Source organism: Elaeis guineensis, chromosome 4 (assembly GCF_000442705.2).
Source record: "Elaeis guineensis isolate ETL-2024a chromosome 4, EG11, whole genome shotgun sequence".
Lineage (NCBI taxonomy): Eukaryota > Viridiplantae > Streptophyta > Magnoliopsida > Arecales > Arecaceae > Elaeis > Elaeis guineensis.
The window spans coordinates 65,422,887-65,436,236 of NC_025996.2; the positions used below are offsets into that span (position 1 = coordinate 65,422,887).

Consider the following 13,350-nt stretch of genomic DNA (forward strand, 5'->3'; position numbering starts at 1 on the left):
CCGCGAACATTCATGGGTATCTCCGGATTGGGTCCGTTGTGGGCGCGGCTCTGTGCCTCCGCGCTCGGGTCGCGTTTATCGAAGAACCCAGGTGGAAACTGGGAGAAAGGAGAGCGGGTCGGGGTGGCATGGGGTGACGCCTACTGCAGAACCCAAACCCTGCGACTAACTTGGGTCGGGGTGACGCGGGGTGACGCCTACTCCAGAACCCAAACCCTACGACTAACCTGTGCCGCTTTCCTGCTCATCCATTTCGCCATACTGCCCAAGATCTAATAACTCCAAGCCCTAGTTGGTCGAGGGAAAGCGGGGAGCGAGATAAGAAAAGCATCGCCGGAGGTGCGGTGACCGGCGCTCGGTGGTCGAGCTCAGGTAGTTGGTTCGATTCATTGTTTCCCTTATCCCCAAATCTTTTCCTTTTCTTGTTTGATGCTGCCTCCGTGGCAGCAATGGCAGCGACTGCTGTAGGTAGGGCTGCCGCCGGCATCAGCAGAAGCAGCAGCAGCAGCAGCTGCTGCTTCGATGCCTGTCATCGGCATCTGCAGCAGCGGCTGTTCTCGGGACTGCCGGTGCTGGTGGCGGCGCCGCTGGCGGGATAGGTGCCGAGTGTCGAGGGGGACAACCAATTGCCAGAGTGCTCAAAAATTTAGAAAATAACTAAATATTATATGTGAAATCTCACCTTTTGTGATTGTAATATTGGACTTAAAAGTTGAGGGAATTCGAATGACTGTCTTTTTCCATTATTACATACTTACTTTCTTGTCTATATGGTACTGGTATTTAGTAATTAACAGATGCTTGGTAATTACTTGATACTTGATCCTTAATTTCTTTTGATAAAATAAGCTTCCCCCGGGTAGCCCGTCTGTAGTCTATTAAAACAATGGTGGGTATGAGGGGCAGTTGTAAGCTATAGTAATCAAAACGAGTAGCAGTGAGTCATTGTCCTAATGACTTTTGTCTTAATCCATATGCTTGTATCATAAAAAATAATAATATAATAATATATAATATAGATGTGAGTGTAATTTTCTGTCTAGAAGCAATTACAACCCTTACTTCCAATGGAAGAAATTCTAGTCATCGAAGCTAGTCTCTGAAAACTTCTAACATGCCTAAAATTCCAAAAAATCAGAAGAAAATTGTTATTGAATTATAAGTTTTAATAAAGTTATTAAGGGCTCAAGATGCATGAAGGTGCAGAGATCTCTTGGAGCCTACGTGCAAGGTGCAATGCAAAGCACGTGCCTTGACGAAGTGAGACCAAAGAAGAAAAAAGAAACACAAATAGAAATAACAATAAAGGTATGATTCTAAGCATATTTAACAATTAACTATCAATTTATCAACACCAGTAAAAATTTAGAAAGCATTATAGTTCAGATTTATGGTGCAAATAAAAGACATGGCATGAGCAAGATCAAGCATAACAAATGAAATAACCAACCATAACACAACAGTTACTACCAGTTATGAATTATATAAAAATACTAGTCTGATAACAAGTCATAAAGGTGTTCAAACATCCGAGATCAACTGTCTAAACTCAAAAGAGAAATGCATAGAAGCAAATGTTAGAAGTCCAATGCAACTCCAACTGACCAAGACATCTGATCATGAAATCTCAAATCTCATTCAAAATTTCCAAGAGATCTATGAAGTTCTAAGTCCTAATTATCATCATCATCGAGAAGTGCAACATCATCTTCATCTTCATCATTATTAGATTTATAATTCGCATCATCCACCTCTTCACTCTCGTCTGAATCAGCCTCTTTATCAATATTGCCGGCGAATTAGAACTTAAAGCTTGAGTACTTGCTTTTGATTTCATGCTTCCTGATCTTTGTCTAGTGTAATGTGTAGGTTCTCCACCTCTAGAAGCTTTAGCAACAATGCCCCAAATCAAATCATCATAAACCAAGTCATCTTCTACACCTTCATTATTATCATCATCCATCATCCCCATGAGCCACTCATTACCATTATCAGTTTCCTTAAGGAGATAGGATCAGTTGTACCACAAGACTTGTATTGTTGCTTCAAAGATCGATTGTACTAAACCAACACCTAATCATTCAACCACTTTGATCTAACCTATTCTTCTTGTTATGAAGCTGCAAGATTTTGAAAGACAATATTCAGCATAAAACTAACGTTCTTTTAGTGAATATTTAATTTATGAAGATTCTATTCCTAACTACTTTCAAACACATAACTATGTACTAGCAACACACATGTTCAGAAAACTACTCCAGTTTCCTTTACATCTGGATGCACTACATGTCAAGCTCAAAACCCTTATTGCAAACTTTTCTTGATTATGAAGAGAAGCTCCATATGAAGGCCACCACCTAAGTACCAAAATATGTATTGTTTTCCATTAGTGAGATGTAATTAATATCCAATTAATTTTTATAAATGCACTCGCAAGTGTAGTATAGTATAATTGTTTGTCCTAATGGCTGAAGATAGTTTTACTTGATGCTTTCATGTGCATCTCAAAGATATCATCAGCTCGTTTATATTTAGTCAACTCCTCTGTTGTTAGGTTCCACATCTTGATGGATGGAACCAACCTTGCTATGGATTAATATAAATGCACGACAACCTCCTGATCATTCTACATTGTTTGGATTGTCATAATAGAATTCTGGGTTCATGAAATATCCAACTGCATGTAGAGGGTGATGTAACTGACAATTGCACCTTCTATCAATTATGACAAATACTTCCTTACACTTCTCTTCCTTCATTTTTAAGCTCACCGCAATGGCTTCTTTAGCTCTATCCACTGTTTGATAAGTATACCCCATGACTGGCTTCTTTTCACCATCAGCCATCCATAGAACATGACCAAGTGGTTCGGTTGTTTTAGGCTACAAACCACCTTGTTCCAAAAGGAAGGCATTATAACAATTTCAGCCACTCTTTTATCCTTCTACTCCTTACATCAACATCTTTCTCGTATTGTCTCTTTTGCGATGTATGCTTGAAAATGTTAGGAAAGTAGTAGCAAATCGAGTGACTACTGGCCTAAGCAATTCCTTTTGTCCGGTAAAGCACCTCATCATATTTAATATAGCTGGATTTAGATGAAGTTGTTTAGCCTCAATATCCTCTTAAGATCAGTCAGTTTCCCTCTCTTCCATAATCAAATCCAAGCAATATGTGGCACATGTTGTCCGATAAAAATGTGATTGCTTAGTCTCCAGCAATCTCCCTTTACAAGAAAAAAGAAGTTCAATTATAAGACTAACATTGAAGGAAACAAGAAATAGACTAATAGATACGTATGAATTTTCATATCTTTAATCCATAATCAAATAGAAAGATATCCAAATTCTTGCTAGCCATCACATAACTTAAAAGATTGATTGTGATGGCTTGAACAACATCCATGTCTCCGATATGCTCCACCATACTATCAAGAAGTTCAAACAACCTATCACCTGCCTTCACATGTGAGAAAGCTTCTATAGGCTCAACAAACAAAGAATCTATAGATGAAATAAACATAGTCCCGCTCAAGCATTTCACCAAAAAGTAATAAGTCCTCTCTGTCTTATCAGACCATCTAGTGGACATGATTGAACACACACTTCTTGTCGATTCCTCCCTATGGTCCTTCATCATCTTCTTTGTGCTATCCACTGCTTTTTTGAAGGAAGGAATTTTCACTTCATGATAAGTTGGTGGCTCCAAACCAGGTCCATATTGTTCTACGGATTCAATCATCGCTTGAAAGTTCTCAAAGGTCACTACATTAAATGCAATCCTTGCATCATTCATTTGTGTTGTCATGTCTTGCATGCTTTATTGATCGTCATTTGCTTCAACTTGCCTTCTTTCTTTTCTCCACTATATGTTCTGTATCAGAAGTAAGGGATAAATCCATTTGGACCCTTAGGCTTTTGCTTTTTATATTTGGATAGGATGGTACTTCCTCTACTTAATCTCATGGGTTGTTCACACCATAACTGATCTCCATAGCATCATCTGCCTCATCTTCTTCATCAACCAATTCATTAGTTTATTTATTCCTTAACATGTTCTGGGCATTTTCTTATAAGCTTTGGGATTTCTGTATCCTTTAACAATGTGTTGCTTTGCTTGATATATCCCTTCCTTTGTAACTTTGCAACAAAATTTGCATATCAAAGCATTTTCTATTTCATACCACCTTTTTCATGGAATAGAGTAGTAGCTGCTACTGCTAAGGGAGAAGAAGAAGAAAATTTGCTCTGGCAACTTGAAGAGGAAGCCTGTTCTAGCAATAGGAAGTGATACTAATACTTTATAACCTTTATCACACAATTGACTAATACTTAACAGGTTATGTTTAAGATCATTTACAAGTAAAACATTTTCAATATAAGTGGAGGGAGTGATACTAATGTTACCGATACCGATGATTTTTCTTTTGCCATTGTCTTCAAAGGTGACCATCCCTCCATTCTTGGCTTTCAGTGTGATGAATTGTGATTCATCAACTGTCATGTGTCTTGAGCATTCACTATCAAGATATCACTTTTTTTTTATTGCTTGGGATGCAAGACACACCTGCACATATGAGATCAAATTTTAACTTTAGGTACCCAAGCTAACTTGGGTCCTTTGGGGTTAGTCACAATGGTTCCTTTTAGAATTTATATTTTTTTAATTTTTCTACCATTAAATTTGTTTGATAAACATGTATATGCTTTATGTCCTACCATATCACATCTAAAACAAGTAATATTTGACAGATTTCTTGTGGATTCATTGACAAAAATATTTTTGAAGGATTTTTGTTTTCTTAGAGTGTTGTAGCCAAGTCTTGCTTTATCATATACAGCCTTTTGACTGTCAATAATCATCTGAAATTTGTTTGAACTTAAAGTAAATTTGTCAACTATAGGTTTTAACTTTGATATCTCTTCTTTTAGTTTTTGATTTTCTTTTATAAGAGTTTCATTTTGACTAGAGAGTTTATCTTTTTCTTTTATTAGTGATTAATTTTTTAGATCTAATTTTTTATTTTTCTTATCAATTTTTTTTCCTTGCTTAATTCATGGTTTTTTGATTTTAGATTTTTATTTTTAATTCTTAATTCTTTTAGATCATTTAAGAGTTCATGAAAGGCTTCTAATAAGTCATCATAAGTAAATTCAGGTTAAGTTTCAGATGATACCTCATTTTCGTGTGCCATAAGGCATAGGTTGGCTTTTTCCTGGGTTTCTTCATCAGTGAAGTCATCATTGTCAGTCCATGTAGCCATCATGGCCTTCTTCTTCTTGAATTTCTTTTGGTCTTTTTTGAGCTGAGGGCATTCTGTTCTGAAGTGGCTAGACTTCTTGCACTCATAGCAAATTATGGGCTGCTCTTTTTCCTTCTCTTTACTTGGCTCTCCCTTAGTTGGTGGCCTTCTCTTGGTCTTTTGTCTTTTCTTTCTCATAAACCGTTGGAATTTTCTAGTGATCAGAGCCAAGTCCTCATCTTCTTCACTGTTGTCTGATTTTTTTGAGTCATTCTCTTCTTGAGCTGTTGACTTGAGGGTTATGGTCCTCTTTCTTCTGGTTTCTTCCTCAGTGTGCTGTTTCATGGTCAATTCATGGGTCATGAGGGATCCAAGCAGTTCCTCCAATGGTAGAACATTCAAGTCCTTGGTCTCTTGGATTGCAGTGACTTTCACTTCCCATGATCTTGATAATGACCTGAGCACTTTTCTCACAAGATCACTGTTAGAGTAACCTTTGCTAAGACTTTTTAAGCCATTTATGATGTCAGTGAACCGAGTGAACATTTGTGTTATGGATTCTTCAGTTTTCATTTTAAACAATTCATAGTTGTGTATAAGCATATTGATTTTAGATTCTTTTACTTGGTTTGTGCCTTCGTGTGTGACTTCTTGCCTATCCCAAATTTTTTTAGCAGACATGCATGTGAAAATACGATTAAATTCATTAGCATCCAAAGCACAATATAAAATATTCATTACTTTAGCATTGAGCTGAGCCATTTTTTTATCAAAATCATCCCATTCACCTTCTGGCTTAGGGATAGACATGCCATCAATCAATTTGGTGGGTGTGTGTGGTCCATTTACTATGACACCCTACATGTCATAGTCAAGTGCTTGAATGAAAATTTTCATTCGAGCTTTTCAATGGGTGTAGCTTGACCTATTGAAAAGTGGAGGTCGGTTTGTGGATTGCTCCTCGGATAGAGATGTGCCAAATTGGGCTGTCATAGATCTTTAGCTCTTGATGGTTAAATCAAGTAAGAACTAGAGCATCGGGCTCTGATATCACTTGTTGCCTAGATATGGAGCCCAAGAGGGGGTGAATTGGGTCTTTTTGAAATTTTAAAAATTGAACTACTTAAGTAATGTGCCAAGGTGAAGAGTGAAGTGTATCAACTTGCAATAGAAACAAAATCAAACACAAATAAGAAGTAAGCAAGTAATGAGAACAAAGAACAAGATAAGAGAGGCAAGCATAACAAACACAAAGGATTTATAGTGGTTCGGTGTCAATCTTGCACCTACATCCACTCTCCAAGTCCTTACTTGGGAATACAATCCGCTGAATGGATAACAATGGATTACACCACGTCGGACACCTCCGACCCTTGCCTTCCAAGCAAGAATATTTGTTTTTCGGATACAAGCCAACCCTTAACACTCCGATTCAGGGTTCGGATCAACCTAAATGAGTTTTGGAATCCCCCAAAACTCAAACATCCAAAAACTGTTTGAGAAAAACAGTATACAAATTTCAGCACACAAATCCTTTAAATGCACACAATAAAAGCAATAGAAATACAATACTTAAGGGGTGGAAGCCTTTGCTGTACACTCTTAATGAATTTCACACTGATTGCTGCTGGAGAGTGGTTGGTGAGGTGCTTAAATGTTTCAATCTCTTTCTTAGGGCTGAAAATAGTTTTTCTCGGACTTTATCTTTGAGCTTGTAAAAATCTTATGATTTTCTACTTGAATAGAGCATTTATAGTTGCCATTTACCTTTGAGAATGTCTTAGAGTTGGTTTAGAGCCGTTGGAGTGTGTTTTATGCACATTAAATGCATCAAAAACGGGCTAAAAACTAGTTGTTATGCAGCTCACCCAGAATGGGGCGTCCCACTGGCATTGGGGCGTTCCAAATGGCCAGACAGAAAGTCCTGCTTTCTGTTTTGGTCTCAGGGTCTCAGAGGGCCGTCCCATGGGGCATCCCAATTATATGGGGCATCCCAGGTGGGTCGTCTCACAGTGTGTCATGATCCAAAACACTGCGTGCTGGCTGCCAACAGAAGGGGATGATCCAGATGGGTCGTCCCATCATGTTCTAATCCAGTTTTTCATACATTTAAGGTTCGAAATTTATCAGAACTTATCCAAACGCTCTCAAATGAATTCAAATCAGTTTGGACACTCTCAAAAGCCTTCAAAACTTCACCAACTTGCTGAAATTTTAACTTTTGGTATATTTGATGAAGCTTTTCAAACCTAATCTCTTGGACTACTTGAAATATTATAAAAATAATTTTTAAACATAGCAAACTCATTAGTAGTCCCCTCAAATAGTTTGTGATCATCAAAATTAATTCTTGTAGCAACACTTATTCCTTTAAACAAGGCGAGGTGGCTGAGGCGTCGCTTAAGCACTTGAGGCGCGCGCCTGACCTAAACTCCAAAAGCGCATCTGAGGCGGTGGCTATTAGTCTCAAGAGGGAAACAAGGCGACGTTTTGCGAAGTCAGATAGATGCAAAGAAGGAAAAAAAAGGTGAAACCCAGTCATGATCGCTGATCGAAGATCCACATCCATTAGAGCACTGCCCCAACCATCAGAGAAGAAAGCCCACTCGTTGGGACCCACGGTCGTCGATTGAAGACCCACAGGCATCAGAGCACTGCCTCAGCCATGGGAGAAGAGGATCCACTCATCGATTGACACAATCGAGGCCCACGATCGCGGATCGATGACCCACAGTTGCCGACCGATGACCCTACTCGTTGTGTATTTTCTTTATTTTCTTCTTTCTTCTTCTTTCTTTCTTTTTTCTCTTCTTTCCTTCTTTCGCCGATCGAAGACCCATGGTCCCTGTTCCTTTGTTCTTTTTTGGGGCGACGTTCTTATCATTCCTGCGATCTTTCTCTTCTTTCTTCTTCTTTTCTTCTTCTTTTGCTGCGACCAACCTCTTTAGTCTTTACCATTCTCTTTTTTTTTTGGCCAACGTTCTCCATCGTTCGGATTTTTGAGAACGTTCTTTATTGTTCATCAACAGTAATGTCCCTTTTTTTTTTCATTTACAATATTTTTTTTAATCAGTGTGCCGGAAATTTTTTTTTGTCGTTTATTGTTCATTTACAGCAACATTTCCTTTTTTTTTTCATTTACAGTATTTGTTTTACCAGTCTACTTGGAACTTTTTTTTGCGTCATTTACTGTTCATTCGGTTTTGTGACAGCAATTTTTTTTGTTACATTCTTCCTTTTCTTATCTGTTTTTTTGGGTCACATAACCCACAGTGTATGTAATAGAATTTTATTTTTTTTTGGGGGCTGATTTCGTTATCATTGTTTGGCACCTATTTTAGGAGGTTAAAATGGATTCCAAAAGCCATGGATCATCTAAAAAAGATCCAGCGTGGAAGTATGCACATTTGGCTGACTCAACAGGCAAAAACAAAAATGATATTATTTGTAATTTTTGTGGAAAAATGACTAAAGGAGGGATTTGTCGAGCAAAACAGCATATAGTTGGAGGGTTTTGAAATGCTAGAGGTTGCCAAAAATGTCCACCACATATTCGTGAAGAGATTAAAGATTATATGTTAAGAAAAGCGGAGGAAAAGAAACAAGGTAATTTGTTGCCTGATTTTGATGATATGGAAGACTATGGTATTGACGAAGAAGATGAAATTTAGGTGGTTGGTCCTCGTAGTAAAAGAAATGATGGTACAAGTGGAAGTTCTATGGCTAATAGCAAGACACCTAGCTTAAAGAAACCAAGAGAGAAGGCTCTTATAGATTTGTATTTTACTTCTGATGCAGAAATGGTTGTTCAAAGTAGAAAAGAAGGCAAAGAGAAGCAAACTACTATCAATGAAGTTTGCAAAAAAAAATTAAGAGACAAGACTTGTAGAGAGTTGGCTAGGTGGATGTATGATGCCGGTATTCCATTTAATGTCGTTAATTATCTAAACTTTGCTGTTGAAATTGAAGCAATTGGACAATTTGGTCCTGGTATGAAACCTCCAAGTTATCATGAGATTAGGGTCCCTTTGTTAAGAAAAGAAGTTGAGCATACTAGAGATTTGACGAAGGGCCACCAAGAAAAGTGGGCAAGGTATGGATGCTCGATTATGTCAGACGGTTGGAAGGATGAGATTGCAAAGAAGGACATAATCAACTTTTTAGTAAACTCTCTTAAAGGATCGGTATTCATCAAATCTGTTGATGCTTTCCATGCTGTGAAGAGTGGAAATCTCTTATTTAAATTGCTTGATGACATGGTGGAGGAAATTGGAGAAGCAAATGTCATTCAAGTGGTGACCGACAATGCCTCTAATTATGTAGCTACAAGTAGAATTTAATTTGAATAAAATTTTTCATCTTTAAATTTAAAAAAATTATTTCGTACAATTGTAATTTAATATTCAAAATTTTGAATTTTGAATAGGGAGATTGTTGGAGGCAAAGAGGTCAAATTTATATTGGTCACCATGTGCTGCCCATTGTGTTGACTTGATATTGGAGGATATTGTTGAAATTTCAGTAATTAAAAAAGCATTGAAGAGGATAATTTTTTGAATGGGTACATCTATAGCAAAACGGGCATTGTGAACTTGATGAGGAGTTTCACAAGACAGGGAGCTGCTTAGGCCAGCTAAAACTAGATTTGCAACTGTTTTCATCACTCTTCAGTCAATACATAATCAGAAGAACAACTTAAGGAAGATGTTCAATTCTGAAGAGTGGAACTCCAAATTTTGGGCAAAAGAGTCAGCTGCCAAGAGAGCGGTTAGTACTGTTTTGATGCTTACATTTGGACTAACATTGTTTATATCCTTGAGTTGTCTGGTCTTTGTTCATGTCCTTCGATTGATGGATGGAGAGAAAAAACTTCCTATGGGATATATCTATAAGGCTATGGATAGGGCAAAAGAAACTATTATCAAGTCTTTCAGTGGTAGAGAAGAGAGGTACAAGGAGGTCTTTAAAATTATTGATGCTCAGTAGGAATCTCAACTACATCATCCTTTGCACGTAATTGACCATTATTTGAACCCTGAGTTCTTTTATAAAAACTCCAATATTGAGCAAGATGAAGAGGTGATGGATGGTCTATATAAGTGTATACAAAGGCTAGTTCCAAGTGTTGAATTGCAAGATAAGATTACAGATGAGCTGAACAAGTATAGAAATGCTCAAGGCCTTTTTGGAATGCCCATGGCTGTTAGGCAAAGGAAGACAAAATCATCGGATAAATAAATTAGTTTATTTTGCTTTATAGATTTAGTTGTACACTTGTTTATATTTGTAATCTAAAAGCACTTTGATACTTGTTTAATCAACAGCTGAGTGGTGGGTTGCATATGGATCTTCAACTCCAAACTTGCAAAAGTTTGCAGTAAGAGTTTTTAGCCTCACTTGTAGTGCTAGCGGTTGCGAAAGAAATTGGAGTGTGTTTTCACATGTAAGTACTAAATAACTCTATTATTATTATTATGTGTGATAGCTTTAAGATGTTCTAGATTGGATGTAGTTATATTATCAAATAATTTTATTTTTTTATTTTTGTAGCTTCATAGCAAAAAGAGGAATAGGCTTGCTCAACAACGCTTGAATGATTTGGTATTTGTGAAATATAATAGAGCCTTGAGGCATCGATATAATAGGCATGATACCGTTGACTCTATTTCTTTGAAGGACATTGATGATAGTAATGAGTGGTTGGTGGGAAGAATGGATGGGGATTCTGATGATGATGTTGAGTTGGTGTATGATGATGATGATTTGACTTGAGATGCTGTTGCTAGGGCTGCTGGAGTTGATGAGCCTACATATCGCACAATAATTAGTGCGAATGCTTCTTCATCAAGAGGGGGGGCTTTACACTCAAGGCCTAAAGCATCAAGATCAGAACTTGTAGATGAGGAGTTAGAAGACTCAGAAGAAGAGCAAGGCATTGGAGATCACAAGTCTGATGAAGAAGAAGAAGTTGATCTTATTATCGATAATGATGAGGAGGACTACTAGGAGATTACATTTACTACTTGTTTATTGTGAGATTAGCTAAAATTTTTAATTAGGATTTTAGACTACTTAGTTATATACTTGTGTTAGTGTGATTTTTATTTTGTTGTTGTGTGCTTATTGTGAATAATATTTTGCTTGAATGTTCGTATGCTACGTATTTTGTGTTGAAACTTTAATGAGTTTGCATTTTAATATTAATGATATTTTGATTGTAGTTTGAAAATATATAATTTTACATAATATACATATTTCATCTTATTTTCAATAAATGTACACCTCGTCTTGCTCAGGTGCGCGCTTGCGCCTAGGTGTTGGACCTTATATGGTGCTCCCAAGGCTCAGGGGACCAAGGCTAAGGCCAAGGTCCAAAGTTCATGAGGTGGTCATGGGGTTTCTAGGACTAGTTTGGGCCTTAGGATGAAAGGTTGTTGGCCTTTCGGATTTTGAGGTTCAGGAGTTTTGGGCCTTGAGAGGCTAACTTATATTTGGGCTGGCATTGAGTCCAAGATTGTGAGATTGGGTCAAGTCATGGGTGTACAAGGGCTTGGGTTAGCGCAATCTTATATTGAGTTAGTCAGGAGAGTTTTTGGGTTGGGTCACATTGATCCTGTATATAAAGATACTCCGTATTCTGACTCGATGAAGCAAATGAATGCTAAACCATTTTCTCTCTAACTTTCTCTCTCTTCCTTCCTCTCTTTCTGATCTTCTCCATGTTCTAGTAGCAAGAAATCCTACGGTTTCTTGGCCGCCAATCCCAAAAAAAGGAAAGAAAGGAGGCGCTAGGATTTTATAGCACCCTCCTTTGTGCAAGCCTCCCCAAGAGGAGTTTCATGCTCCCATCTTTTGTTTTTTGGAGGCCTCATCAAGGGTGCTTTTAGATCTGAAAAGGAAGATTTTAGATTTGGAAGAGAAAGGGTTCGAATCGAAGAAGAAAATCCTGTCGACAGGATTTACAAGGCTGCTGAAATCCTGAAGGTTGTTTTCTGTGTTACTGTGTTGCGGGTCTTCAAAGACCTCTACGATCTGATCCTAGCTGTTTTTTGACATCCACAACTTGGGGAAGTTGCTCCAACACTAGGCTCCTAGCACCCTTTGCGCCTCAATGCACCTTGCGCCTTTAATAATTTTGACATGGATACAAGATTCAGATGTGGATGTGCATCCAAGTGTTTGACCTAGCAAGATGGAAAGAGGGAGATATAGGGATATGTAGGACAAGTTATAATTGTAACTAAATTATGTATATAGATTTATGTATTTGTCCTTTTTAATTTTTCATGTTTAAATATCAAAATAAATGTTAAGAAGATATTATTTGTTGGATCTTTCAATATATATGTTCTCATTCAAACTTTCCAATTAACTTAAGAATATAAGAAAAATGATATTTTCAAAAGTTATTGGCTTTTTTCTCTATTGAGTTTTATTATACTTAGCTTTGCCTTTGTTACTCTTCAAGGAGTGGGTTTTCTTCTCGTTTTTCGAGCAAAGCATCTTGTCTAGTTAATGAATTAATTGGAATAAGAGCCTTGCTTAGGTGCAGCATTTGCCGAACTGTCCCGAATCGGATGGTTTAGGCTATGCCAAACCATATCGGTGGGATATCGGTCTAGTTCCAGCGTATAAAATGGCACAGCAGCCATCTCGGAGGGAGGAAGAAGAACAAGAGGAAGAGAGGGGGGAGAGAAGGAGAGGGAGAGGAAAAGAGGGCCTCTGACGCCATCCAAGCTCTTGCCAAGCTTGGTAAGGGTGGAGGTAGAGAAGGAGAGAGGGGGGAGATGCTTATCAGGGAGGCCTTCGGATGGACGACAATGCCGTCGCGACCTCTTCGACGGTCGGAGAGCCAGCACTGAGGGAGCTTAAGGGTGATCGAGGAGTTCAAAATAGGGGTTTGCCTTTGTTTCGTATTTTCTTTTTTGCTTTGTATCGTGCATTGCCGACATCACGTATTTTGCATTGCCGACTTTGCTCGATAAAAAAAAAAAAAAAAAACGAAACTTGGGTGAATTTGTATTTCAAATTGGAGGAGGATGGAGGTCCTCCTCCGGCCCTGGCCGCCCTCAGCCTCCCTCAACGTTGGCTTGCCGACTGTCAGAGAG

The 13,350-nt window shown here is 38.0% G+C and overlaps 1 protein-coding gene and 1 pseudogene across 1 annotated transcript in view; one reads left to right on the top strand and one right to left on the bottom strand.

Moving 5' to 3' along the window:
* Positions 1-209: 209 nt before the first annotated feature.
* The window catches only part of LOC105033127 (pre-mRNA-processing protein 40C), a 38,805-nt gene continuing 25,664 nt past the window's right edge, over positions 210-13,350 (top strand). The window contains exon 1 of the mRNA XM_010907795.4: positions 210-372. The gene's annotated coding sequence lies outside the window, so the exon portion shown is untranslated. The remainder of the gene's footprint in view (positions 373-13,350) is intronic.
* On the bottom strand, positions 5,012-6,235 carry LOC140857363 (uncharacterized; annotated as a pseudogene).